Source organism: Dromiciops gliroides, chromosome 1 (assembly GCF_019393635.1).
Source record: "Dromiciops gliroides isolate mDroGli1 chromosome 1, mDroGli1.pri, whole genome shotgun sequence".
NCBI lineage: Eukaryota > Metazoa > Chordata > Mammalia > Microbiotheria > Microbiotheriidae > Dromiciops > Dromiciops gliroides.
The window spans coordinates 232660440-232687885 of NC_057861.1; positions in this window are offsets into that span (position 1 = coordinate 232660440).

Below are 27446 nucleotides of genomic sequence, written 5' to 3' on the forward strand. Positions count from 1 at the left end.
CACATGCCTTGTGAGAATTCTTGTTTTGGTATCAGTTGGGTTATGTGGCCTCTCAGATCCTTTTTAACTCTAAAAATTATGGGATTCAATGACTAATGGTACATGATATTAAGGTGGAGCGTAGGGGGCTGATGTCAGAGAATAGAATTTCAAAGTGCAGACTAATGAGACTGAGGTTTGAAGCATGGTCATATTGTTTAGGTGAATGTAAGAAGGAAGTTGTTGGAACTGAGAATTTTTTTTTAGGGCAATGAGAGTTAAGTGACTTGTACAGGGTCACACAGATAGTAAGTGTCAATTTTCTGAAGGTCAGATTTGAACTCAGGTTCTCCTGAATCCAGGGCCGCTGCTTTATCCACTGTGCCACCTACCTGCCCCAAGGAACAGAGGATTTTGAAGGTCTATGCTAATATTAGAAGCCCTTTCCTAAAAGTATAGCAAAATAATTTGTCCTTGTCTCAGGTTTATATTCCTTCAATGCTCTATACATTTTGAAAGAATTCAATGAAATCTTCCAACCCCAAGTAGTTACTACTCTCTCTTTCTTATCAGGATTGACTTATATTCAGTTATTTTCTGAGAACAATATAAGGTTCTTGAGGACAGAGATTGTCTTATCTTCCACTGTACTCTCAGTGCATAGAATGATGCTTAGAATATGTTTCAGTAATTCAAAGATCTCTGATTTTGTTTTTGTGGCTATCCTAGGGGTGTACTGGTGTTTAACAATCTGTCTGTTTTTCTATTTGACATAATTTAAAATTTAATCTGGATTATTAAAATTTTCTCCACCATCTTCTTAAATCTAGAAATCAGTAGAACATTTGATGATTTGTTCCATTTTTCTATTTCAGAAAGTAAATGCTCACACTGAAAATTGAACTATTGACTCTGCCGTTCAAGCTGGCCCCAAACTACCCCAGATTATTCCTTCCAGTGATACAGATGGCACCTACTCTTTAACTTAATAGATTGTTTTTTAGAATTGCTGTGGACAAAAAGTCATCACCTTGGAGTCAACTTGATGGTAAAACTATTAAGAAATAAGTAGGCCATTCCTTGCATGATAGACACAGAGACATAGGTCTTTCCTCTGCTCGTAATTTTTTTTTTTGGTGAAGCAATTGGGGTTAAGTGAATTGCCCAGGATCACACAGCTAGTAAGTGTTAAGTGTCTGAGGCTGGATTTGAACTCAGGTCCTCCTGAATCCAGGGCCGATGCTCTATCCACTGCGCCACCTAGCTGGCCCCTCTGCTTGTAATTTGAGATAATATTTTTCATAATCTTCCATCATCTTCTTCAATGAGATTTTTTCAAATGAGTTTACATTATTAACCAGTGTTGCTTTTAGCTATTTCTTTCTATCTATCTATCTTTCTTTCTTTCTATCTATCTATCATCCCCCCCCCTCTCTCTCTCTCTCTCTCTCTCTCTCTCTCTCTCTCTTTCCTGACAGAGTAGGTTTCTAGTTTTTTTCTTATTGTTGTGATTTTCTTTTTCAGTATCAATAACTTGTTTCAATAGGTCAGGTTGTAATTCTCAATCACCACATCTTATTTTTATTCTTTCTTTTAATTTGGTATTGATTTTGACCTTTACTCTAACAAGGCTGATTCTACATAGACAATGATTCAGAGATGAGTCACATCAGTAACTAGTTATTTCCTGTCTGTTAATGTATAGTCAGTTTCATTTTTCATTATGTTATTTATTTAGTGCTCAATGTGACTGGTGCCTCTTAACTCTCTTCTTGAAAAATATTAATTATATCCAGTGTCCCCCTAAAAAAAATCTTAGTGGAATTTTCAGCTTTGTTGACTTTATTTATTTATTTTTTATTTTTTTAGTGAGGCAATTGGGGTTAAGTGACTTGCCCAGGGTCACACAGCTAGTAAGTGTTAAGTGTCTGAGGTCAGATTTGAACCCAGGTACTCCTGACTCCAGGGCCGGTGCTCTATCCACTGCGCCACCTAGCTGCCCCCCTTTGTTGACTTTAAACTATGAATGATTAAAACTTCACTAAGACTTTCTGGGACATATTGTGGTGGTAAAAGTTTTTTCTTTCTTTCGTCTCTTAATCCTGTGGCTCAGTGGATAGAACACCGGGCCTGGAGTCAGGAAGGCCAGAGTTGAGATCTGGCCTCATACGATTACTAGCTGTGTGATCCTGGGAAAGTGACTTAATCCTGTTTGTCTCAGGTCCTCATCTATAAAATGAGCTGGAGAAGGAAATGGCAAACCCCACTATTACCTTTGCCAAGAAAACTCCAAATGGGGTCACAAGGAGTCAAACATGATTGATAAATGACTGAATAGCAACAGCAACATTATTCTAACATAAGATTACAGGATCATAGATTTAAAGTTTGAAGGTAGCTTTGAACTTATTGAGTTCAATCATCTGATTTTACAAATGAAGAAACTTAGTCCTAGGAAGGTGAAGTGACTTCTCCAAAGTTACCCAGAGAATAAAGGACAGATTTGAGAGTTAAAGCCAGGCCATGTGGTTCCAAATCCAGAACCTTTCCCACTAGGCCACAGGACAACTCTCTCTTTTGGCTAAACTCTGCATTGAAATAGTAAAATGATGAGACACATTTACTTTTTGGAGGGAGGATGGGTATCAAATTTTTCACAGAATTTCTCTTCACCCTCCTTTTTTATAATTAATATAGATGAATATCTTCATATCCAGATCTATTATCTTCATTGAAGACTTTTCCCAAATGACTATTGTGGACACTGTCATTTGACATTACCAAGTGTTTATTATTATTTTGTTTTTGTTGCCTTTGGATGCATGATAAAATTGACTGTTTCAATTCTTTATTTACCTTTCTAAGAAGAATCTATAAGCCATTCTTCCGTTTTCTTGTAAGTTTTTTTTAAAAAGACTTCATTCATGTATAGAATATTCATGGTTATGGGATTCAGCTCCTCCCAAATTATCTTGACTCATTATTATTGGACAAGAATCTCTCTTTAAAGTACCCACAGATTAGCAAATGTTTGTAGATGATCAAAATATTGTTATTCTTAGTCCTTTCTGTCTTCTCTTCTGTTATTTGTCATGGTCAAAAATAAGATGTCAGAGAACTGAGGGTATTTCGTATGTCTCTACATTCTATATTTTAGCATGACTAAAGAAATAACAAGGCAGTGCCCATCCTATTCACAATGACTCATGAAACAGCTAGGTTGATCCTTAAAAAAAGAGACCAAGTATATTGGTGGGTCCCTTTTGGAAGTCTTTCCAGTATAACCTGATGGAGCTTAAGGTACACTGGCATAGTCTGCAAGAACCTATGGTCATGTCCTTGCAATGATTTTATATCAGAATAGGTCTTTTGTTGAGCTTTGCATAAATAAAGCTTTGTTAAATAAATTGCTATATTCTCTTGATAATCTAGAAAGGGAAAAAGGGGACAAATAAGGGGAGACATCACAGGATTTAAAGTCAACGAGGTACTTAGAAATCACTGAGTCCAACTTTATTATTTTACAAAAATGGAAAAAGAGACTCAGAGAGGTTGAGTGATTTACCCAGGGTTACATAACTAGTAAGTATCAGAGGTAAGTTTTTTTCAGGGCAATGAGGATTAAGTGACTTGCCCCGGGTCACACAGCTAGTAAGTGTCAAGTAGCGTCTGAGGCCAGATTTGAACTCAGGTCCTCCTGAATCCAGGGCCAGTGCTCTATCCACTGTGCCACCTAGCTGCTCCCAGAGGTAAGTTTTAAACCCAGGTTTTCTTGTCTCTGAGTCCAGCCCTCTCTCTGCTTCATGAAACCTACATCAAATAAGGTGACTGTTTTATCTTATTATATTGAGTAGCTATTAAACTGATATTTGTTGAAAAAGGATTAATTTTATATTAATCTGAAGAAAGTGTTCACCAAGCAAAAATAAATTTCAGCCTACCTAGTAACTGAATCTCAGAAATTCCCAATTAGTAGAGTGTAGAATTAATGAGGTTTTGTTATAATTGTAAAAGTGATTTGAGAACAACATGAACAGAAAGAACAAGATAATCCATAAGAAAGAATAATATCTCTCAGGTGCCTGTAAGGATCCCAGTTGTTTTATGTAGGAATGGGGTGGAAGATCCAGGAGTCTGTTCAATCACCCCCTGGTGCAGATGTGTGTATACAACAGTCTCAGTGATAGCTTTTAACCATAGATAATGAAGAAGGCAAATAATTACAGAAATTAAAACCAAAACTAAAGTAAAAGTTGGTGAAGCATTTCCTACATGATCAAGTCTTTCAGCGATTTGCAATTGAGCTAGTCAGGAGGGAAAAGAGATTTTTTTTTTTCCTCCTCCATGACAAGGCATAAATCAAACAGAATGAACTGACTTTATTGCATGTGATTTAAAATAGACACAGTGAAAAGTAGAACTAAGAAATCATATTCCGAATTTCTGTGGCTTTCTAAATGGGAAAGGAAAACTGAGATAATGTATGGCCAATTCTCAGATTTTCATGGTAATAAGACAAAGGGTTGCAAGGATGCTTAGAACCTATTGTTTAACAATAGAACTTCTCTCTCTTCCTTCTAGTTAAGGCCCTCCCTCTGACTTTGCTGCTTAGCCCTGCAGGCACACACACACACACACACACACACACATACACACACACACACACACACACACACTTACTCAGGGCCCCTTGCTGGGACTAAATCAGTTTTGCAGAAGAATTATCTGAGTCAGTCAGTGCATGCAGTAATGGGCCAATCATTTGGCAGGTTCAATGAATGGCTCCTAAGAGAAGTAGGGCTTTACAGTAGACATCCAAGTGAAGTGGGTAGAAGGCAGGTCCAGAGAGAGGCGGTGCAAGGGTGGCCCAATGAAACCTTCACTCTGAGACTCTGTGACTAACAAAATAGGAGTGAGAAGGAATGAAAAGGAAAGCAAGTAGGGATGTTGCCAGGCAGCCTCATTCATAATGGTCTTCAGGTTGGTGGTGGTGGTGGGGGGAGATTGAGAGAGAGAGGTTTTCCTTCTAGATTACAATTTCTCTTTGTTTAATAGCCTTTACTGAGACAAATGGTGCAGAGGATATCATACCGGACTATCAATCCACAAGACCAGAGTTTGAATCCTGCCTCAGATATTTATAAACTGTGCTCTTAGGCAAGTCACTTTAGACTTATCTTAGCCTCAATTTCCTAAAAATGGGGATTGCAACAGTATCCATCTCCCATGATTATGAAGACAAAATGGGGTAACATATATAAAATGCTTTGTAAGAATATAACCAATACAACCAAGCTTTGAAGGAAAGCAGAAAGGGTAAAATGTATAGCAAGATAACCTAATTTCTCAATATACAGATAACATAGACCAATTTATAAGAATGGAAGTCATTGCCCAATTCATAAATGGTCAGAGGATATGAACAGTTTTAAGATGAAAAAATCAAAACTATCTATAGTCATATAAAAATGCTCTAATTAACTATTGATTAAAGAAGTGCAAATTAAAACAACTCTGAGGTACTACCTCACACCTATTAGATTGGCTAATATAACAGAAAAAATACATATTGGAGGGTATGTGAGAAAATTAGGACACGAATACATTGTTGTTGGAGTTGTGAACTGATCCAACTATTCTGGTGAGCAATTTGGAACTATGCCCAAAGGGCTATAAAACTTTGCATAACCTTTTACCCAGCAATACCACTAGGAGATCTATATCCCAAAGAGATAAAAAAGGAAAAAGGACCTATATTTACAAAAACATTTATGTTCTTTTGTGGTAGCAAAGAATTTGAAATTGAGGTGATACACATGAATTGGAGAATGGGTGAAAAAGTTCTGGCATTTGATTGTGATTAAATACTACACTGCTATAAGAAATATCAAGTAGGATGATTTCAGAAAAACCTGGAAAGACCTATATGAACTGATGTAAAGTGAAGTGAGCAGAATGAGGAAAATATTGTACACAGTAACAGCAATATTATACCATGATCAACTGTGACTGACTTAGCTCTTCCCGGCAATAGAAAGATCCAAGACAATTCCAAAAGACTCATGATGAAAAATGCTCTCTACTTTCAGAGAAAGAATGTGTGGAATCTGAGTTCAGATCAATGCATACAATTTTTCACTTTATTTTTTTATGGACATTTTTTTGGTCTGTGTTTTCTTTTTACAACATGACTAATATGGAAATATGTTTTATATGATGGCACATGCATAACTTATATGAAATTGATTGATAGACTGCTAGAGAAAACTGAATGGAGATAGAAAGGAATATACCTTTTTCTCAGTAGTACATGACATGTACACAAAAATTGACCATATATTAGGGCATAAAAACCTTGCAGTCAAATGCAGAAAGGCGGAAATAGTAAATACATCTTTTTCAAATCATCATGCAATAAAAATTATGTGTAATAAAGGACCATAGAAAGATAGACCAAAAATTAATTGGAAATGAAATAATCTCATCCTAAAGAATGAACAGGGGGCAGCTAGGTGGCACAATGAATAAAGCACTGGCCTTGGATTCAGGAGGACCTGAGTTCAAATCCAGCCTCAGACACTTGACACTTACTAGCTGTGTGACCCTAGGCAAGTCACTTAACCCCCATTGCCCCGCAAAAAAAAGCCTCAAGAATGAACATGTAAAACAATAAATCATAAAAACAATGATTTCATCAAAGAGAATGACAGTAATGAGACAACATACCAAAACTTATGGAATGCAACCAAAGCAGTTCTTAGGGGAAATTTTTTTTATCTCTAAATGCCTATATGAATAAAATAGAGAAAGAGGAGATGAATGAATTGGGCATGCAAGTAAAAAAGCTAGAAATAGAATAAATTAAACATCCCTAATTAAATACCAAATTAAAAATTTTGAAAATCAAAGGAGAGATTAATAAAATTGAAAATAATTTCATTTCTTTAAATTGTTCCCTTTGTATTATTATTGACTTAAAAAGTTAAACTAAGAGCTGGTTTTATGAAAAAAAAAACCTTTGGTTAATTTGATGAAAAAAAAAAGAAAGAAGAAAACCAAATTACCGGTATCAAAAATGGAAAGGGTGAATGCACCACCAATGAAGAGGAAATTAAAGCAATAATCAGGGAGAGGGAGAGAATTTTGAATTCAAAATTTAAAAAAAGAATGTTAAGTTTTTTTACATATAATTGAGAAAACAAAATATCATATGAGAAAAAATGCTTTGTAAGATTTAAAGTAATACATTTAGCTGCTATTATAATTATTATTTGTTCACTGTTAACATTAATCTTATATTTGTTGAAACAGAAGCTTAGTTTAGATAGCTTCTATTTGCATTAATAACACCAGAATAATAGAAACTATTTTCAATGGCCCCAAATTCATATTTATAAACTGATATATTATTTACAAATCACTTCTTTCACAAAAAAAATCAAAGTAGGCAGTGAAAGTATTCCTATTTCCATCTTGAGATTAAGACAATGAGGGCTGAAGAGTCTGAGTGATTCAGTCAAGTTTCACCCAGCTAGAAAGTAGAAAACAATGTGTTCAGCAATCATATATTAATACTTCAATGAACCAACAAACATTTATTAAGCATTTCCTTTGTTCCAGTTACTGTGGCCGGTCCTAAAATACAAAGACAAAAATAAAACATTCTCTGCCTTAAGGACTTTGTATTTTCTTGTGGAGGCAACAGAGACACATTTAAGCATATTCAAAACATATTCAAAATAAATTCATGGTTATATAATAAGTAGAAATGAAACAGACAAATCTACTGACTTCATATTCAATTCTCTGATCCCTTGAAGCTCGCTTCCAATTGCCCCCAGGTTCATGATAGTCCAGTATTAACAGAATTTCATATTTGTGAACTCTTGACCCAATTCCCTATGAATGGGGAAGGAATGTGATCTATATATGATTTTAGAAAACAGATTTCATTCTGTTTCTCAGTGTAGAAGCGTAAGCCTCAGCTAGCTCCCTGTTTATCTCTTATACACTCTCCTGCTTCCTTTTCCTTTATCCCTGAAGAAAAGCAAGCACAAAGAAAAAGCTAACTTGCTGTATCAAATGGTAAACCTCTATCAGCAACAGAGTTATGATTATTGACAAGCTAACCCCAAAACTATTTAGATGGGGTTAGAGTTTGGTTTGGGAAAAAAACAGCTTTTTCCCAATTGAGTTTCAAGAAAACAATGCAAGCATCAAGACGGGTGAGTAGGTTTGAAAATGGACTCTCCCGAGGCTTAAGACATTTCGGCTTCTTGTCAAACATATCACCCAGACCTCTTTTCCAGGCATATCCATTGTGTAAATGGACGGGGATGGATTTAGAAGTATTACAGGACCTTTCACCCCAGTACTCAACAAAGCATTTCCAGGAATGCAAATCACCAGGAGTAATACAGTCAGATTCTCAGAGTCAACCATTTTTCATTTCCTTTCATTTCCTCGCCTGGAATACGTTGTTTATATATCTAGCCCAGGCATATCTTGTGCGAGGCTAGAAATGGAATGAGTAAAATCTTCCATTTTCTCTAGTTATGTTTGACTTTACTTAAGATAGGAAAATAGGTTGAGGGTTCCTGCTAGGTATTACAGATGCTACTGTATGTCACTGAGTCCACATGACACCAAAATAACTAGTTACTTCAATCAATCAAGTTGGGATGGGGTATAGAAATCTAGTTAGGACATTGGAAAAAAATTAGATAGAATAATTGATTAATGGAATGAAGTTTTCAGTTTTTCAAATAGTTCTTTTTGTCTTTTTTAGATGACTTACATGTAAGGTACAGAGGAAAATCAATTATCTGTTCACCATAAAGGCTATCAGTTATCCAGGCCACTGGCTGTCTTTCTTATCAGCTCTGCTTCCTAGGTTGTTATTTCCTCATACTTTTCTTATCAGTGACTACTAGACATTTTGAACTGGATGTCCAGCAGTTATGTAAACTTAAAGTATCCCAAACTGACCTAGTTAATTTTCCCCACCACCTGTCCTTAACTTCCCTGCCTTTGTTGAGGGTATCACCATCTTTCCAGGAACGTAGGTTTTCAACCTTAGGACCATCCTCAACTCTTTTGTCTCCTTCACCCCATATAACAAATCTGATGTTGTCTTGCTAATTCTACTTGTACAACGTTTCTTGGGTCTGTACCCCTCTCTTCCTTCAAACAGCCATGTGTCACAACTATTCTCTTTCCTGACCTTAATTCAGGACCTCAACAGCTCTCCCCATTGTAATAGTCCCTTAATTGGTCTCCCTGTCTTATGGCTCTCCCTTTTCCAATTCCTCCTCCATTCAGCTACCAACATGATATTCCAAAGCACAAGTATGTCATTCCCCTGCTCAGTAAATTCTTATAGTTCTCTATTACCACTAGGATCAAATTAAAAAAACAACTCCTCTGTTTGGCATTTAAGATCCTTTTTCAACCTGACTCCAAATTACCTTAACAGCCGTTTTTATGTATTATTCCTCTTGACATACTTTTTGATAAAGCCAAACTGACTTTAAAAAGCTCTTACTTTATTCCTACTGTATGAGATGATTACAGATTTGAGTCAGATTAAACTCTGAGGATGGGGTCTGGAAGATACCCATCCCTGCCCCAGTATAGTTAGTTTAAAAGTTTATTGCTTGTCAAATTCTCACTGTCTCCTTTAAGTTTTATTGCCAATTAACATTATTTTTGCTTCTGCTCAGTCTCCCCACTTGTCAGCTACATCTTAGTTTTATCTGGAATCCATCATGCGTCAGAACTCCAGTCCCTGTTGAGTGGGTCAGGGAGTTTGCCCACCAATTCAATACTCGGGACTCAAGAAGAAAGGACAAGGCTCAGCATAGGATGTGGCAATTAAATTGAGACCAGATGTTAAGTGACATGTCTCTTTTTCTCAGAGCAGAATCCCCTTGACCCTAGGGTCCCAACAATGGATTATTCTTTTATTCTTTATTCTATTTCTTTGATTTCCCAACATAGCCAAAGATAAATTTTAACCCTGTCATCCTTCTAAAATTAACACGACTACAAAACAATGCTGAAACACCTGAGTGTCTCTTCCTGTTATTCAAGTTGAATATCTTTAGAGATGGGTGCCGGGAGAGGGGAGTCAGTGGGAACTGTGAGATCTGAAACATCTGACTGTTACTCCTCTGTTCCTTCTTCCTTCGGTTTGACCTTGTTCCCCCTCCCCTTTTACCTCTTGTTCTTGGAACACATATGCATGTCTCTCTACATTGATCATGAGCTAAACACGCACCCTGGGTGAGACAGGATTGGATGTTAGATTGTGAGCTTGCCCTAGTGTGCATGGGGACTCCTCCCCTGACTAACATTCCTATAAAAGCTCAAGGCATGTATTAGCTATTGTGACTCAGATATTGAGTTTGCCCATTCCTGCAGGAATGTAATAAATCTGTCTCTGCTTGACTTGGTGGTCTCCTTGAGTTATTTGGGTAAACTGAGGCAGTTTGCCCCAAACACTACTTTTTTACATGATTATTTCTAAATATACTCACCTGTTCTCCCCTCTTTAGTGAGACATCTCTTATATCATTGATTAAAAAATAAAGAAAAAAACAGTTCAGCAAAACCAATCAATGTATTTTTTATATTGGATAGCACCATTCCACAGCCTTTTAGTTTTGACCTCTTTAAAGAGAGAAAAAACACATCTTTTAATTCCTTTCCAAGGCCAGGCTTATTCTATACAATCGAAGGGAATTTATTGTTTTTCCCCCCTTACATTTACAGGGTGTATAAACTTGCCTCTTTGCTGTTTTTTACATATCACATTCCATCTTTTGTCTCTAAGTCTTTGCACAAGCTGTCCCCTATGTCTAGTATGCATGTTCTCATTGCTCTCTCATCTTAGAATCCTTAGTATGTCAAACCTCAACTCAAGCAACACCTCATAAATGAAGCCTTTCTTGACCTTCCCAGTGACTCTTTCATCCCTTACTCATGATCTTATATATATTAAAACATATACTTATCTGTGTACAGTTGTCTGTCCTTTTCCCACCCCTATGTACCATGTAACCTCCTTGAAACAGGGAATGCTTCATTTTTGCTTTTGTATTCTTAGCACCTAGCATAGAACTTGCCATCCATCCACCCATTCATTTTTCCTTCCTTCCTCCTTCCCTCCCTCCCTGCCTTCTTTCCTTTCACAAAGTTGTTGTCAAGAATAATTCTTGCAAAATTTAAAGTGTTATACAGATATAAGTTGTTGTGATTTCACTCCTTGGAAATAATAACAAACTCAATTTAGTAAAGGAGCAGTTGGTCAACCAGCAAGTAAGTGCCAGTTGTGCCATACACTGTACCAGGTACAAACATTTAATAAACACTATGCACAGAGTGTTATGGGAAGCACTGAGGGAAATTCAGTATTCAGACAAGACATGCTCCTTGCCTTCTCAGAGCTTCATTAAACCCTTCAATGGTTCCCTTATTCCTCATTACATATAATTCAGAGTATTTTAGCTTACATTTCCAATTTGGAACAATATTTCCAGACTTATCTCATGTGAACCTTTTCCATGTAATATATGTTCTAATAAAATTAATAATTTTCACAAATAAAGCTAATGTAACCAAGATTTATAAGGAAAGCAGAAAACTTGGAAAGAATTTTTGAAACAAGTATCTCCGATAAAGGCTTCATTTCTCAAATACATAGAAAACTGAGTCAAATTTACAAAAAAAATACATCATTTCCCAATTGATAAATGGTCAAAGAATATGAACAGGCAGATTTCAGAAAAAGAAATTAAAGTTATCTATAGCCATATGAAAAAAAATCATCTAAATCACTGTTCATTAGAAAAATTCAAATTAAAACAACTCTGAGGTATCACCTCATACCTATCAGAATGGCAAATATAACAAAAAGGAAAATATTGGATGTTGGAGGGAGTGTGGGAAAACTGGTATGCTAATTCACTGTTGGTAGAGTTGTGAACAGATCCAACCATTCTGGAGAGCAATTTGGAACCATGCCAAAAGGTCTATCAAACTGTGCATATCCTATGATCCAGCAATATGACTGCTAAATTTATATCCCAAAGACATCCAAAAAATGGGAAAAGGACATATTTGTATAAAAATATTTATTGCGGCTTTTTTGTGGTGCCTAAAAATTGGAAATCAAAGAGTTGCCCATCAATTGGGGAATGACTAAACAAGCTATGGTATATGATTGTAATGGAATATTATTGACTATAAGAAATGATGGGGGTGTAGCCAAGATGGGAGAGGAAACTGCTGGAGTACCCCACATAATCTGTCCACATACCTCCAAATAATTCCATAAGACAATTCCTGGAGCAGCAGAACCCACAAAAGAACAGAGTGAGATCATTTTGCAGCCAAAGACAGCTTAAAAGGACAGCAAGGAAGGTCTGCTGTACTGGAGTGAGAGATGAGCACATCCGCACCTTGCAGATCCAGCCCCAGGGAGGCCACACCTCCAGAGCCTTGGAATCATCAGTGTTGGTGGCTACTTCTGGAACTCAGCTCATGGACTATTGAGAGGGTCCAGCACTTGGCCAGGGGGAGATAGCATGTGTCTCTGCTGGACCTGAGGCAGAACACTGTTATGTTGCCTATGTTAGGATCCAGGACGTAGACATGAGTGGCAGCAGCTCAGTGAGGGAGGGGCACAGGCACACCAAGTTTGCAACCACAGTGAACCAGACTTCTGCTTCTGAGTTAATGAGCAAGTAAGCTCGTGGTTACTTGCAGACTAGAGCATTGGCCAGTTGAGTGCAGAACATGTCTCTCCTTAAATTGTACCACCTGGGACCCCCTGAAGCTTGGGACAGTATGTCCTGGAAGCAGTGCCCCACTTTAAGAAGGAGATAAAAGCCAAGAAATAGTCTAGGATAATTAGCAGGCAGAAAAAGATGCAGGCCATTTCTTTGGTGACAAGGTAGATCAAAATATACCCTCAGTAGAAGATAACAAAGTCAAAGCTCCTACATCCAGAGCTTCCAAGAAAAATATGAATTGATCTCAGGCCATAGATGTGCTCAAAAAGGACTTTGAAGATAAAATAAGAGAGGTAGAGGGAAAAGTAAGAGAGGTAAGAGAAAAAATGGAAAGAGAAATAAGAGTGATACACAAGGGTCATGAAAAAAGTCAACAGCTTGAAAAGCCAAATTGGCCAAATGGAAAAGAAGGTACAAGAGCTCTCTGAAGAAAATCATTGCTTAAAAATTAGGTTTGAGAAAATAGAATCTAAGGCCTTTATGAGAAATCAAGACACAATAAAGCAAATCCTAATGAATAAACAAATAGAGGGCAATGTGAAATATCTCCTTGGAAAAACAGCTGATATGGAAAATAGATCCAGGAGAGATAATTTGAAAATTATTGAACTACTTGAAAGCCATCATCAAAAAAGAGCTTAGACATCATCTTCCAAGAAATTATTAGGGAAAATTGCCCTGATATTATAGAAGCAGAAGGTAAAATAGAAATTGGAAATATCCACTGATCACCTCCTGAAAGAGATCCCAAAATGAAAACTTCCAGGAATATTATAGCCAAATTCCAGAGCTCCCAGGTCAAGGAGAAATTATTGTAAGCAGCTAGAAAAAAGGAATTCAAATACTACTGAGCTACAGTAAGGATAAAAGAAACAATTCAAGTACTGTGGAGCCCCAGTCAGGATAGCACAATATCTAGCAGCTTCTACATTAAAGTACCAGAGGGCATGGGATATGATATTCTGGAGGACAAAGGCTCTGGGACTACAACCAAATATCACCTAGCCAGCAAAACTGAGTATAATCTTTCAGGAGAAAAATGGAACTTCAATGAAAAAGAGGACTTTCAGGTATTAGTGATGAAAAAACCTGAACTGAGTAGAAAATTTGACTTTCAAATACAAGACCCTAGAGAAGTATAAAAAGGTAAACAGAAAAAAGAAATGAAGGATGTTAAAAGGTTAAACTATTTACATTCCTACATCTGAAGATGATACTTCTAACTCATAAGAACTTTCTCAGTATTAGGGCAGCTGAAAGGAATATACTTAGATAGAGGTCACAGGTGTGAATTGAATATGAAGAGATGATATCTGTAAAGCATTTAAGTTTTGTTTATCCTTTTTTTATGGGGCAGGCAGGGTGGGGTGGCTTATGTCTGGGGATGGATTTGGGCTCGGGGCCTCCTTTGTCCAGGGCTGGTACTTTCTCCACTGTGTCACCAAGCTGCCCCATGATGACATCTTTAAAATAAAATTAAGCAGTGAGAGGAATGCACTGGAAGGAAGGGTAAAGGAGAGGTGGAATGGGGTAAAGTATCTCACATAAAAGAAACAAGAAAAAGCTTATGGAGTGGAGGGGAAGATGAGGAAGGAGTGGGGGAGTGAATGAGCCTTACTCTCATTAGAATTAGCTCAAAGAGGGAATAACATACACACTCAAGTGGGTATAGTCATAGATCTTGACCTGTGGGAAAGTGGGAGGGGAAGGGGATAAGTGAGGAAAAGGTGAAGGAAGGGAGGGCAGATAGGGGGAGGGAACAATAAAAAGCAAAACACTTTTGAGAAGGGATGGGGTGAAAGAAGATAGAAAAATAGAGTAATATCAAAGGGAAGGAATAGGATGGAGGGTAATACAGCTAGCAATAGTAATTGTGAAAGAAATGATGAGCAGGATGCTATCAGAAGGACTATTAAAAAATGCGATCCATCTATAGAGAAAAAACTGATATTATCTGAATATAGAGTGAAGTATAATTTTTTGTTATTTCTTCTTCCTAATGTTATATTGTCTGTTTTCTTTCAAAACCTGAGTAATATGGAGATGTTTTGCATGACATGTACAACTTATATTGAGTTGTTTGACTTCTTTTTTTTTCTTCTTTTGTTTTTTAGTGAGGCAATTGGGGTTAAGTGACTTGCCCAGGGTCACACAGCTAGTAAGTGTTAAGTGTCTGAGGCCGGATTTGAACTCAGGTACTCCTGACCCCAGGGCCAGTGCTCTATCCACTGTGCCATCTAGCTGCCCCGAGTTGCTTGACTTCTTAGGAAGAGATGGGGAAGGAGGAAGGAAGGAAGAGAATTTGGAACATAAAGTTTTAAAAAATCAATGTGAAAATTTGTTTTTACATGTAATTTGGGGAAATTATAACTAAATAACTAAATAACTAAATAACTAAATAAACAAACAAACAAATAAATAAATAAATAAATAAATAAATAAATAAATAAATGAATGAATTATGAGCAGGATGATTTCAGAAAAAACCTTGAAAAACTTACATGAACTGATACCTCATGAAGTGAATGGAACCAGAAGAACATTGTACAACAATATTGCTTAATGAAGAAGCAAGGGTGCCCATTATTATATCTATTATTTAATATTGTTCTAGAAACATTAGTTATAGCAATGAGAAGAAAATCAAATTAAAAGAATTAGAAGAGGCAAAGGGGAAAGAAACTATGATTCTTTGCCGAAGATACATTATACTTAGAAAATCCTAGATAATAAACTATAAACTACTTGAAATAAATATCAACTTCAGCAAAGTTGTAGGATACAAAATAAACCCACATAATAATCAGCATTTCTATATATTAGCAACAAATTTCAGCAGCAAGAGATAGAAAAAGAAATTCCATTTAAAATAACTGTAGACAATTAAAAATACTTGGGAGTCGTTCTGCCTAGACAAACCCATGAACTATGTGAACACAACTATAAAACATTTCACACTAATAAAGTCAGATCTAAACAATTGGAAAAATATTAATTCCTCTTGGGTAGGCTGAGCCAATATAATAAAAATATCCCTGCAGTTCTCCATCTCTCTTCCCAGAGGAAGGAGGTATTTCATCATATGTACTTCAGAACCAAAATTTGTCACTACAATTACTCAGTTGCACACTTCCTTTTTATGTTGTTTCCTTTTGGATTATTTTTATGATTTTGTATGTTGTTCTTTTGTCTCTGCTTACTTCACTTTGAATACACATGCTCCAAGTTTCTCTGAATTCCTTACATTTGTAATTTTTTATTCACTAACAAAATCATTCATTGTCATCATTTCCTTAATAATTTTTGAATAGATGGGCAACCATTTGTTTTTACCAAGGGCCTTATATTTTAAATATTATTTTTAACTAGAAATATATTTACATATTTTAAAGTAAGTGGTTTCATAATTATATAGACATTCGAGAATTGATGCCTATATCAAGTGAGGTCTCAAATTCCTAGAGATAAAATCATTTGCTATTTTTTATCACCTTTGGTTCTATTCTGTTTTGTGTTCTTCCTCTCTTCTCTAACATCATAGATTTAAAGCTGGAATTGAAACTTAGAGGAGATCTAGCAACCTTATTTTATAGACAAGGAACCTGAGGTCTACAAAAGTGTGTTGCTCTTGAAAGTATTATTTTTAAGTCAGGAGAGTTAATATTTGAACCCAAGTCTGCTGATTCCAAAACCAGTACCATTTTTGAAAAGACTTTAAGTACACGATCCTATGTTTGGATAAAGCACATTGTAGGATAGAAGCGAAGGTGAGAAGATTGAAAATAGTGCAGAGGCAGAGAGTATCTCGCTTTCTTACTATACATAGAAAGGATAACATGACTAATATTGTAATGAAAATGACATTTTGCCTATTGTGTCACTTCACTTGTCAACATTTTGCTAATAAGGTTGTTAAAATAATTACAAAAATGTTTTAAGCTTCTTGGGTTTTGTGGTGAGGGTACTCCCACTGCTGCTACAGATGACAACCCCTCCATGTTTTGGTTGATGGTGCCCATGGGTTTCTGTGGCCAAAAAGTTCCCCCTATGGCAGGATAAGCAATTGGGCTAAGAATTCATGTAAGAAGTTTATTCACTGTGCCATCTAACCGCCCCCCAACTAATTTTTCAAGCTCATTACATTAGTTGTGTAAGAGTGAATATAGGGGCAGCTAGGTGGCACAGTGGATAAAGCACCAGCCTTGGATTCAGGAGCAGCTGAGTTCAAATCCAGCCTCAGACACTTGACCCATACTAGCTGTATAACCCTGGGCAAGTCACTTAACTCTCATTGCCCCCTCAACCCCCCCCCCCCCAAACAAAACAAAACAATAACAAACAAAAATTTTCCTGGTTAGCCAGAGTCTCAAAAGTAGATGCTTAAGTTTCTATTGGCCACTAAAATAGCATTCTTTTGTTAATATGTAGTCTCAGACTTGCTCACAGAAATTACATCTAAAGAATTTGGAGAAATGATTGAAAAAGAGTAGATCAAAAAACAAGCAATCCAAGGAAAATGCTACATCAAGGTAAGATTCATTTAAATTTGGTCAGTGATCATGATTCACAGGGTGAAATTATACATGGAAAAAGAGCTTTCTATATAAACATAATTCCAATGCAGAAAGCTATTTGTGTATAAGGGAACTTGTGTTTCTCAGGCAAAAAAAATAACAAATAGTTTTAATTCTGACTTTCATGCCTTTGTCAATTGTTTGTTCTTTCATTCCCTTTTAACTTGACTTCAGAAATGATTTTCAAGATCTATTTTTTTTTTTGAGGGAGATACTCTGATATTGGAATATTATCACTGACTTTAACATTGTTATAGAAATCATCTTTGTCAGAAGTCTGAGGTGATTAAAGTTTAGCCATCTCCAGGGAGGAGGGCATAAAAAAGGAAGGAAGGAAACAAGTGTTTAATAAGTGCTATATGCTGAAAGCTGTGCTAAGCATTAGGAATACAAAGATAAACAAAAAGAAATCTAGTTCCTGCTTTCAAGGAACTTATATTCTAGCGTGGGAAAATAACACCGGAAAGGAAGCTGAAAAGAAGCATGTGGGGGAGGTGGAAGAGAAGTGGGAAGAGAGGATGAAGATACCTGGCATGGGAGCATAATTTTGAAGTTCAGAAAGTAAGAAACAGGGCAAGGAGGGAAATGAAGATAGACTGGCCTGGGCCCCTTCACAAATGGAGACTCCTGGAGAACTTTACTTTTGGGAGAAGGGAAGTAGTATAGTTCATGATGAATAAGCTTCAGGAGTGGGATATCCCTCTGAAAGACTTGGAAGGGACTAGGGTGGTTTGCTGTTACAGGGGTGATCTGGAACTGCTATTTGGTTGGAAAGGAGTCAAGCCTTGAATAGAAAGCTTGGGATCTTCCTTTCCTTTTTGAGAAATAGTTGTCAAGAGTCTATATTGAATCTGAAAATTATATAACTTAAACTAATACTATTTAATTGACTAGATAATTTAGTTCCAGCCCTGTAAACCATTTCTCTGAGAAGAACAGAGCAGCTGGCCTCTGCTCCCAAACTTCTGTTTCTGTTATGAATTAATGTCTCCCTTATAAGGGGGTGGGAGGAGACGACAGAGATGTATCTATTCTGGCCTCCCCATGAGCCAAATTGCAACAATCTTAATACACTGCCTTTTGTAGGACTTGAAGTGTGTTATACAAAGGAATTGTTAGCAATGTTACTCCTCTCCTCCCTTTAACTACTACCAACAAATCTTGCTATACATACCTAATATCATTATACTAAGAAAACAAATATTAAGACTCATTAAAAGTGATGTGGCTAAAGGAGAGAGGTAGCTATGTTTTTTACATTGATAGAGATCTTGGTATTATACCAGAGCAGTCTCTAGTATGGGATGGAGTAAACAAAAAATGACGAGGATGAGACTGACTAAAAATATTTAGTTTTAATCGTAGATTGGCACAAGTTAATTCATCAACTGCACTCTCTTGTGGTTAAATGTGGAGAATGTATCTAGGGTTACTTTTAGAGTGTGTAGCTCTCAAATTCTATGGATTTTCTTGAGGTTTTGAATTATGAGTATTTAAAACAATAATTCCTCTCTGTTTTGTTTTTGATTTTCCTATTAGGAATTCCCCTTCTTCACAGAACTGTTATATTTTATTATAGCTTTATAATCTAGTACCTACTCAAATTTACTAAATGTGTTTTATTTGCTTATTAATGTTGAATGCATATGAATGAATAACTTATATTGTTATTTTCATTAAGGTAATAATTTAAGGTTAAACAAGCCATGTAGATGTGAAATCTTTATAGTGTGAAGCATTTGAATTCAATTATATACACCATCTGTAACATGTACTCTCTGCAGAGGCCTTTCCTCTGCAAGGCCAATATCAAAGTGTTTGTTCATGAGGGACCGTCCCTCTGGATAAAACTTTTCTCTCTCCTTTTTCTATATTGATATTACCATATTGTTTGCTAGCATAGAGTATCATATTCTGTTATTTTGGGCTATTTCATTGGCAAACCCATAGTGTTTTACAAAGAAACAAAGGGGGGGAATGTGATAAAAATTATTTGTGGTATAGGCAGCTTTTGAAGGACCTCCCCTTTTGGGGGAGAAAAGATTAGATGCTCCCTGAAGGGAGGTTAGAGGGCACTTCTGGAATGCTAGCTCTTGAGGCACTTCCAAAACACTAGCTCTCAAGTCACTTCTGAAACGCTAGTTCACTCTCGGTCTGGGGACTGCTATCCTGGTGGCACACAAGCAACCTTAGACTGGTAGGCTGTTCAGGTGTTGGGGGAATTACTTATGGAAAACCTTAAATTCCTTTTAACTAGCTTAATAGAAAACAGTATGGGGATTGCATAGGCTAAGTTTAGAGTTAAGAATATCTATCTGTATTTCTATTTTCCTACTTCCTTATCTTTGATTTTTATTAGTTTCACCTTTGTTGTTTAATTAATTCCCAAGTAATAAAATCTGATCCTTTTGTGAACTAAAGCTTAGAGGCTCTTTTCTTATTGGCTTGGGAGAATATGTCTCTATTAATTAATATTTCTAAAAAGGGCAGTTCAGAGGGGAGGGTTAAACCTAAAAGGTCCCTCATATTTCTGGGACCCCAATATTAAGGCAAGTCATCGAAATAATGTTCCATATATCAAATTTTGGCCTTCACTTTATGAAGGGATTTCCATAATTGGAATAACTCCTTGCAAAGAAGAAAGCAGTATTAAGAATTTTGGATATGGTACTGTGAATAATCTGGGGCTATGTAAATTGTTTATGAAACATTATAGGCAATGTAGAGAGAATCTTGTTGGTAGTCTCCAAATTACATGGATCTGTGGCATTCTCCATAATTCCCAAAGAAACAAAAATTGGGGAAGATATAAGAAACTCGCTCCCATACCCATAACCTCTCTTGCAAATGGAGAGGTTGTCTGAAGATGCTGTGAGATGCATGAATGAGAGAAAATTGATGTCTGAAAATGGAGAGCGAGCTGGATACATTCCAGTGAAAATGCTGTTAAATAATTATCCTTCTTCAAGGAGAGGTAGCAGAGACATAGGGTTATCTAGTTAGACCATCCAAGTCCTAGATAAAACAGATCATGGACATATTAAAGTAGTGGCATAAACTAAGTGGGGGAAATGAAGGTCTCCCATGACTAAAATGAAGGGACCAACATTTGATCTGGTATGAAGTTTAATATCAGAGGACCCTGATGTCTCAGTCTTAGTATACTTTTAAAGGCTAGGGAAGTAATTTGGTAGAGCCAAAAAATTGGCAGCATATTTATCTGTATGTCAGTTATCTGTCAGTATATTCATTATTACCACATGATTATGAAGGGTAAACCTTTCATGTTTGTGCTTTTTTATATTACAAACATTTACAGATCATTTCCACTTTGTGAGATATCTCTTTTAACAAAGTAAAACTAATAATAGTGACATTTCCTGAAATTGCTTGTAACATTTCATATCTATAATACCCCCACTCTATTTTTTAAAGATAAAATTAACATAAACCTCCTTATTCTCTTTCCCATTTTCCCACCCTACTGTAAAAAAGAAAACTCCTCATAAGAAATATGCATAGTCAAGTAAAACAATTCATCATCAGTTTTATATATATCTAAATATATAAACTGATATATATATATATATAGATATATATCAGTTTTATTTCATCATCTTTCTGTAATGGGTAGCATATTTTTTCATTAGTACCCTGGATTCATTAATGGTCATTGTATATATCATAGTTTTTATAGGTTTTAAAGTTATTTGGTGTTACTGTATCAATTATTCTCTTGGTTTTACTTAATTCTTTATCAGTTTATTAAAAATTAAAAAAATATACATTTAAAAATAACAATATATTATAAATGGATGTTTTTGTTCACTTCCTTCTGCATCATTTCATATAAATATTTCTTTTTGGAATCATCTGTTCCCTCATTCTTTACTGTACAATGGTAGTCCATCAGCTAGGGGCAACTAGGTGGCACAGTGGATAGAGTGCCTAGCCTGAGGTCAAATTTAGCCTCAGACACTAGCTATGTGACTGTGGGCAAGTTATTTCACTCTGTTGGCCTCAGTTTTCTTATCTATAAAATGAGCTGGAGAAGTAAAAGGCAAACCGCTCCAGTATCTTTGTCAAGAAAATCCCAAATGGGATTATGAAGAGTCAGACATAATTGAAATGACTGAACTATAGCAAAGTTGTCCATTGCAATAACATACCACAACTTATTTATCCATTCCTCAATTGGTGGACATTTCCTCAGTTTCTAGTTTTGTACCATCATAAAAAGAGTTGATATAAATAATTTTTGTACTAAAGGACCTTTTCTTCTTTCTTTTATCATTTTTGGGCATTAGAGGTACAACAGTGCTATATAGCTAGATCACGTATTCTAAATAATTAATTTTTTTTGCCATTTTTTTCCTCCTTAATTATTACATTTTAAAATATCTTATTTCATAAGAGATACAATAGCTAGACTATAGATGAAATACAATCCCCTGTGCTTTCTGCCATAGGTATTCTTTTTTTTTTTCCTGAGGCTTTGCTTGGGTTTGTAGTAGAGTTAGTTTCTTCTTCTGGGTTTACTCCGTGAGCATGTCTCAGTCCAAGATGTTTCTCCACTGTGTTTAAGATTCTCCAGTTTTATTTTGTCTTTTGTCTTTGTTTCTAGGTTTGGGGCTTGTGCTTGGATCAAATTTTATTTTTGGGCAGTGGCTAAGTGTAGTAGCTAAGATTGGACTCAACTTTATGAGGGAATTCTCTGACTTTTCTCCTACTATGGTGCAGGCCTTGGATCCCTGCATACTGCATTGTGCATAGGCTAGATTGTGCATGGTCTGTGTAGGCATTGCTCTGGCCCTGTCTCATGGGACTCTGGGCTTCTCTATGTTGAAAGTGACATAATCTGAGTGACAGAGTTGTTTTTTTCTAGATGGTCTAGATAAACATGTGTATGCTAGATATGAGTAAGAGGTAAATAGAGACTTGATTTGGTAGAATCTGACAACTCCTGAAAAAGCTTCTCGAAATGGTGTTGGGAATAGAAATGAGAGTTGTTCTAGATGCTAGGATATCTAAGCAAGATTCCCAGGGGGCGGCTAGGTGGCATAGAGCACTGGCATTGGATTCAGGAGGACCTGAGTTCAAATCTGGACTCAGACATATGACACTTACTAGCTGTGTGACCCTGAGAAAGTCACTTAACCCTTATTGCCCCGCAAAAAAAACAAAACAAAACAACAAAACAACAACAAAAAACAAGATTCCCATTAATAGCCATATATATATACATATATATCTCCATACATATATAGCCATATATATTTGTGTGTATGTATATATATATATATATATATATTCATATATCTAAAACCTCATAACAAGTAACAATCAGTGATAAGGCTGTTTAATATCCTGCTATGTTAGAAGTTGGATTTTAAGTGTCCATTGGCTTCTAGTTACTCTATGAGACATTAGGAGAAACTATTTCTATCAGGGTTGACCCGTATGGGATAGGTGAGAAAGATATTCACATTAAGCTATAATCATGAGTTTAATGTTTTTAAAGGACATTGTTGATACTATTTATGTATGCCACTGCCATGATATAGGAAAAACTCTTGTGTATGCACATTTATTGAAATTGTTAGGTTTGACACGGACTATTTCTAGGATAAAGTTCTCTCTTTGGCCTTTAAATCCATTTTCCCTTTTGCTTCAACCTCTCTCTCCAGACTTACTACACACTACTCTTTTGCACACTCCACTTTTCAGCCAAAATGGCCTTCCTGTTCTTTACACTTGAAATTATAACTGTCTGGGATTTATTCCCTCCACATCTCTGTTGCCTAGAATCCCTAGCTTTGTTGATCATCTTAAATTACACTTTCTACATGAGATTTTCCAATTTATGTCCAATAATTGTGAGTTTCTTTAAGGGTAGATACTGATCCCTCTTCTCGTCTCCCTCTTTCCTATGTCATTTCATTTTATGAACTTGTTAGCTTCCATGGGTTCCATTACCCACAGGCTGGTAACCTAATTTTCATCCTCAACTCCTCACTCCTACTCACCCCACTCATCTAATCTGTTGCTAAGTATTAGTTTCTGCCTTCACAACATCTCTCATATACACCTCCTCTCTATGCACACAGTCATTACTCAGTTGCAGGCTCTTATCACCTCAGGCTTGCACTATTGCAATAGCCTTCTAATTGGGCTCCCTGCCTCAAGTCTCTCCCTTCTCTAGTCCATCCTTCACTCAGTTGGGAAAGTGATTTTCCTAAAGCACAGGTCTGAGCATGTCATTTCCCTACTCAATAAACTCCAGTGGCTTTCTATTACATCCAAAATAAAATCTTCTGTTTGGCTTTGAAAGTTCTTCACAAAATATGAAAGCTCAAATCATAAATAAATTAGAGAAACACAGAAAAATTACCTAAGAGATCTATGAATGGAAGAAGAGTTCATGACCAAAGAAAGGATAAATAGGATCACAGAAGGTAAGATGGACAATTTTGATTACATATAATTTAAAAGTTTTTATTTCACAAATAGCTCCAATAAAGCTAAGATTAAAAGACAAACAATGACCCAGGGGAATTTTTGCAGCAAGTTTCTCTGATAAAGGCTTAATTTCAAAGTAGATAAGAATGGATTCAAATTTATTAGAATAAGAGCCATTCTTCAATAGATCAATGGATTAAGAATATGAAAGGAAATTCTCAAGGGAAAAAACCCAGGCTATCTTTAACCATATTGAAAAAGTTTCAGATCACTACTAATTAAAGAAATGTAAAATAAAGCATTTTTTAGATTTAATTTCACACTCATCATATTGGCAAAGATTACAGAAAAGGGAAATGATAAGTGCTCCAGGAGTTGTAAAAAAACAGGCATATTGATGCACTGATTGTGGACCTCTGAAAGGATACAACTATTCTGGAAAGCAATTTGGAACTATACCCAGAAAGTTACTAAACCGGACCTGCCTATTAATCTAAATATATCATTTTATACTTATACAAAAAAGCAAGAGAAGAAATAAAAAAAAAGTCCTATATGCAGAAAAATTTATAACAGCTCTTTTTGTGGTTGCAACAAAAACCAACCAACAAAATAAACCAATCTGGAAACTAAAGGGATGACCCTTAGTTGAGGAATGGTTGTGATAGAATACTATTGTGATATTAGAAATGAGGAAATACATGATATCAAAGAGACATGAAAAGATTTATATGAATTGATGCAGAATAAAGTGAACAGGATCAGAAGAACAACTTGTAACTCATAGGCGATTTTCTGAGTTTTTTAAATTAATATTATAAAAATGAACAATTTTGAGGGATTTAATAAACATGAATAGTGAAATGAGCAGATCCAAGAAAACAATTTATACAATAACAATGTAAATATGAAGAAATTTGAAAGTTGTAACAATTAAGCTCAATACAATGATCATCCATGGTTACAGAGGACTGATGATTACACATACCAAGCACTTCCTTATAGAGAGGTGATAGATTTAGGATGCAGAATGATACATGTACACAGACATACATATAAACACATATATAAGCACATATTTGTATGCAGCTAAAGAGAGCATTTATTTTGCTTGCCTGTGTATTCATTATAAGAATTTATTTTTCCCTCTCTTTTTTAGTGGGATGTAAAATGAGAAGGAGAGAAAATAGATGTTTGTTAATTGGAAACATTAAAACTGTCTGGGCCAAACTTAGTATGAGGAGTTAATTAGTCAGTTTGTCACAATATTGGGGTTCAGAAAATTATCGGGGACCTCTAGGTCCAGAGTTTTCCCTTCTCCAAACTGCTTCTTTTGCAGTTATGTATCCCAGACTAATAAGGAGATTAACAGACTCTTTTTCACAAACAAATCAGTTTTATTAATGGTAACAAAATTTACAACAAAAGTGGAATTAATAAAGCTAGTCTCTCTGGAAGGAACACAAACTCACCACTACCTGGAATCTGCAGTTCTAAGGAGAATCAGCTTTGCAGTGTCTCCTGGTTAGGTCAGAAGATTAAACCAACCAGCTCTTCTCTCTCTCTTCCTTCACCATCTTTCTCTCCAAGTCCTCTCTCCTCCTGCCTCTCTTACAGGCAGGGTGGTTCCTAGTCATGCTGAGTCTCTAATTGGTTCAACATACCTCCTGGGTTGTCCCCATGATAATTTGGCCAGGCCCGTGGGGGAACTCCTAAATGGGGCTTAGGTACTTAGCTTGATACTTTGACTCAATAAATGTTCTTTGTCTTGTTTGTTCCATAATCTCTGTAAGTACACACCAATCTTCTCTTAGGCTTTTAAAGCTGGCATCTTTTCTGTCTGACCATGATGAAGCAAAGATGGGGTTAAAAAAACCCCAAATCACAATTAATTCCTTACAAAACTTAGTTGAGTATTACAGATTTGGAATAATTGAATGGACTTTCAGATGAGATCACTTCATTGCTAGTTTTATTTATCTTTTGCTTTATTAGAAGAGACCTTTGTAATTTATGTATTTTTAAAATATAAAACCATAATATCAATGAAAGTTTTTTTCACAACCTGTTATTTTTCTACTTTTCCAGTATTCTTACACTTGACTTCCCTCCACAATTCAGCTACAATGACTTCCTTACTGTTCCTAACACACAACACTTGATTCCCCAATTCTATGCCTTTTAATTGACTATCCTCTATGCTTTGAATTCTCTTTCTTTTCACATCTTCATTCTAGAATCCATGATTCCTTCAGGATTCAGTTGAAATCCTACCTTCTGCAAGAGGCCATTCCTCCAAGTGCCTTTTCTCTGAGGTTATCTTCCATTCATGCTACATACAATGGGTAGGTACATAGTTGTTTGCATGTTGTCTCTTCCATTAGAATGTGAGCTCTTTAAGGCGAGGTACTGTTTTTACTTTTTGTTTTATTCCCAGCACTTAGCACAGTACCTGGTAGATAGTAAATGCTTGATAATTATTTGTTGACTAACTATAATTTAGGAAGTATAAATTGATATTAGTGAATGTCCAAAAAAAGTGGGAGGGCTATTATATAAAAGCACATCAGTAATTATTAACTAAAATTTAGATCAAGCTGACATAAGGTTCTTAGCATTGAGATAAATATCATAATTTCAAATATGTTTTAATATACAATTTATTTATAAATGTATGTAGGGTTTTTGTACAGTTCTGCCATCAATGGTGTAGAGGAATTCCTTCAATCAGTGTACATTTGCAATTGTTCTGTAATGTTTAGACTTACTAAGTTGCATGGGTTTTTTCATAACAATATTTTATTATTTTCCAGTTACATGTAGAGATGGTTTTCAACATTTGTTTTTATAAGATTTCTAGTTTCAAATTTTTCTCTCTCCCTCTCCTCCCTCCCCCCTCCCCAAGACAGCAAGCAATCTGATATAGGTTATATATGTACAATCACATTAAATGTATTTCTGTATTAGTTGTGCTGTGTAAGAAGTATCAGAACAAAAAGAAAAAACCTCAAAAAACAAAAACAAAAAAAATAGAAATAGTACGGTTCCATCTGCATCTAGATTCCATAGTTCTTTTTTCTCTATTTGGAGAGCATTTTCCATCATGAGTCCTTTGGAACTATCTTGGACCATTGTATTGCTGAGAAGAGTCAAGTCTATCACAGTTGATCAGCACACAATGTTGTTGATACTGTGTACAATGTTCTCCTGGTTCTGCTCATCTCACTCAGCATCAATTCATATAATTCCTTCCAGGTTTTTCTGAAATCCTCCTGCTCATCATTTCTTATAGTACAATAGTATTCCATTATATTCATATACCACAATTTTGTTCAGCCATTCCCTCAATTGATGGGCATCCCCTCAATTTCCAATTCCTTGCCACAACAAAAAGAGCAGCTTTATAAATATTTTTGTACATGTGGGTCCTTTTTTCTTTTTTATTATCTCTTTGAGAAAATGACCTAATAGTGGTATTGTTGGGTCAAAGGGTATGCACAGCTTCATAGCCCTTTGGGAATAATTCCAAATTGCTCTCCAGAATGGGTGGATCAATTTACAGCTCCATCAACAATGCAATAGTGTTCCAATTTTTCCACAGCTTCTCTAACATTTATTATTTTCCTTTTTTGTCATATTA